We start from the raw sequence: 3,877 nt of genomic DNA, 5'->3' as shown, positions 1-3,877 counted from the left end.
TTTAAAACCCACCCAGTGGCACCCCTGCCATGGCAGGGACACCTCCCACTGTCCCAGGCTGCTCCAGCCCTGTCCAACCTGGCCTTGGGCACTGCCAGGGATGCAGGGGCAGCCCCAGCTGCTCTGGGCACCTTTTCCATCCTCTCAAGGAACAACTCCTCATTCCCAATATCCCATCCAGCCCTGCCCTCTGGCAGTGGGAGCCATTCCCTGTGTGCTGTCCCTCCATCCCTTGTCCCCAGTCCCTCTGCAGCTCTCCTGGAGCCTCTTCAGGCACTGCAAGGGCTCTGAGGTGTCCCCACGTGAACAGCCCAGCTCTGCCAGCTGTGATTGTAGCGGGTGGCTGGTCTCTCTGTCCTTATCCCGGCCCTTGAGCCCTTTGTTCAGTCTTCCCTCTGCTGTCCGGCTGAGGAGGGGGTGACGGAGCAGCTTTGGTGGGCACCCGGCGTCCAGCCACAGTTAAACCACCGTGGATGGTGACTCAGAGCAAACCAGAGGAGGCAGAGCCTCTGCACCAGTTGCTATGGAAATCTCTTGCACTTGTCTTCTGCTTCCCATCTCTTTACTGGGGCACCGAACCAATCTGTCTTGTCATCATATTTTAGCAGCCTCTCTGATGGATCCTCCCAGCTACGTTGGGTTGGCAGAAAGGAAAACGTGGCTGAGAGATAGAGGTGAAGGCCTACACCTCTGAGCCGCCCTGAGCAGGCTCCTCTCTCCTTGGCTGGAGAGAGGAAAGGGCGATCCATGCCCAGGAAACAGCCTCTCCATGAGAGCCAGGAACTTGCTGGGGGATGTCATTAACTTTCCATCTCAGCCACACTTCTATCTTTAGTCGTCTCTGGCTGCTGAATGACTAAAAGGATACCAGCATGTGGATCCCTGCTGTTGTGGGCTCCATCAAGTGCCAGTTGACAAAAAAGTTGCTTCTCGTGAAACAAAAAACTCGTGCTGACTTTACTGAGATGAGTTATGGCAGCGGTTTGGGACTGGCCCGTGTCCAGCAGTCTGTGTGTCTGTCCCGCAGAGGCTGCTGGCCACAGTCACAGGGAGAGTGCTGTTCCTGAGCTCCCAACAAAGCTGCTGCTCCCAGCACCGGGAGCGGGGCACCGGGGAGCCCCCAGGAGGGACAGAGAACGTGGGAACAGGGGACCCCTCCCTGCCAAAGCCACCTGCAGGACAAGGAGCTCTGCAGAGTGCCAGGCTCTGGGATTTGGGAAGGGATCTCTGCCACCTGCGCTCCCAAATTGCTCCTGCACATCCAGCCTTGGTTTCTGCATCTCCAGTGACCCAAAGGCCCACAAGGGGCAGTGGTTTTACACGGCCAGAGGGCAGGGTTAAATGGAACACTGGCGAGGAATATTTTACAACAACAGTCATAAAGAAACGGCACAGGGTGCCAGGGAAGCTGTGGCTGCCCCTGGATCCCTGGCAGCGCCCAAGGCCAGGCTGGACGGGACCTGGAGCAGCCTGGGACAGTGGAGGTGTCCCTGCCAGGGCAGGGGTGGCACTGCGGGGGCTCTGAGGTCCTTTCCGCCCCAATCCCTCCGTGGCTCTGCAGCTGGGGATGTGCTGAGCTCAGGGCTGGCCTGCAGAGGGAATCCTAAGCCCGTGCAAGGCTCCAGCCTCCCCCTCCCGCCCCCAGCCCTGCCCTCAGCCTTGCCCAGCCTGCTGGGAGCGTTTCCCTGCTGCTCCCCCGTCCCGAGCAGCTGGCAGGGCTTTGGCACCGCCGCTCCTCTTGCCCGCCTTCCATGGGGAGCAGGTGGGACAGGTCACGGTGCACACACACTGTGCTCTCCCATTTTCCCTCTCTATCCTTCCCCCTTGCTTTATCCAGCCTTCCTGCACCCCTGCCCCTTGCTTGGTTGCTGATCTCTGTCCCTGGAGGAGAATCTCTTACCACTGTCCTCTCTGTGTCACTGGTTTGCACAGATTACAGATTATCTATTTGGGCTTGTGCTTGGAAACATGGTCAGACTCTAAAAAGGGACCAGGTTTCCCATTCCAGGCTGGACTGGGTGCTTCCATCAGTAAATTACCTTCTTGAGCCTCACCAGTCAGTGGCTGCCCCAAACCCTCCCAGAATTGTGGCTTTAGAGCTCCTCAGAGCCCACGGGCTCCCAGGCACGGGCGAGTGTCACACACTGGAAGGAATCCATGGGAAACCCTCCGAGGAGCATCCCCCAAGCACAGCCACCTTCAGGAGACCTCCCTGAGGAGCTGTCACCAGCGCTGGTCACCCAGGAGGATGGGAGCAGGGAATCGCGGGCTGGGCTGGGCTGGAAGGGACAATAAACTCATCTCATTCAAACCCCCCCGATGTGGGCAGGGACACCTCCACTGTGCCAGGCTGCTCCAAGCCCCATCCAGCCTGGCCTTGGACATTGCAGGGATCCAGGGGCAGCCCCAGCTGCTCTGGGCACCCTGAGCCAGGGCTTTTCCGCCCTCACAGGGAACAATTCCTGCCCAATATCCCACCTAACCCTGTAGTGTTTGAATCCCCACGGGAGGAGAGGAAACCCATGAGGCTCCAGGCTGAGGATGGGATTGTGTGAAGGTGTGGCACAAGGAAAATGTGGGCTTTGCTCGATTCAGCTCTACCCTGTGCAATATGGCAGAGAAAATAATTCCATCTAAAGCCCATCTGACACAGCCTGGACTTGTGGCAGCCTGATGTGGGGTGCAGTGACTCCTCCTCAAAGGCAGGCCAGAGATAAAGGATATGGTCACCAGTCATAAGGAACAGGGGAGGAAGACTGTGGAATTAGAGCAGGAATCCCTCCTGTGCTTCGGGCAGCCCCCTCTGCCCTCCTGCTGGCACAGCTCCCACCTGGCTCTCATGGCTTTGCTCAGGGTCTCTCTCATGCCACAGCTCGTGGTTCAAAATAACACCAGATTCTCTTTTCATTCTCATTAAAAAAAAAAAAGGGAAATGTCCTGTCTTCTTGATTGCCCAGAAAACATGAAGTGAGTTCGACCTGAAGACTCAGGAACTAGAAGACAAACAGAGCACACCCATGTGTTGTTATTTGCAGGCCAATGCCATGGTTTCTGGAGCCTGGTTCATGATCACAGATGGATTGGTGTTGGCAGCACTGAACTGTCCGACAGATTCCTCCGCAGATGAAGATAAAGAGCCTTGGTTTTGCCACGGGGTGAATGTATTCTTTATGAGACCCAACAGAGATGTAACACAGCACCTTGCTCCTGACAAGGCTGGCCTTTATTTCCTGGGTCTGCACTTGGGACCTGCCTGAACTTTCCTTTAAGTTTTGGGCCTGATGTGGGGCCAGGATCCACAGTCCTGAATTCAGCTGCTGCTCTTGCTGCAGAGCCACAAAATAACTCCATTGACTTGCACTTTGCGTCCCATTTTTCTCAGCACTTTCATAACTTGCCCACAGCCCTGTGCTACAAATGGGCTTTTCAAGTCAGCCCTGTGCAAGGGAAGAGCTGGGAGAGGAGGTCCCAGCTTCTCCTGGTGGGAGCTGGAAGGAGCCTGCTGTTCACCCAAACCCCTTCCAACATCTTCATCAGGGCGTGAGGGGAAAACAGAGGGGCATTGCTAGACAAGACTTGCAGAGAGCTGGAAACGAGTGGAGCAGTGAAAAAGGGGAAGTGGCTTTAGGTGGTGATAAATTTAATCTCTGGGTCCAACAGCAGCAGGAGCTGGAGCTGCTGGAGAGAGCCCAGAGCTGCTGCAGGGCTGCAGCCAGGCTGGGAGAGCTGGGGGTGCTCACCTGGAGAGGAGAAGCTCCAGGGAGAGCTCAGAGCCCTTGCAGGGCCTGAAGGGGCTCCAGGAGAGCTGCAGAGGGACTGGGGACAAGGCCTGCAGGGACAGGACACAGGGAATGGCTCCCACTGCCAGAGGGCAGGC

Source organism: Geospiza fortis, unplaced genomic scaffold, assembly GCF_000277835.1.
Source record: "Geospiza fortis unplaced genomic scaffold, GeoFor_1.0 scaffold1532, whole genome shotgun sequence".
NCBI lineage: Eukaryota > Metazoa > Chordata > Aves > Passeriformes > Thraupidae > Geospiza > Geospiza fortis.
Note: the sequence above shows the minus strand (reverse complement) of the source record.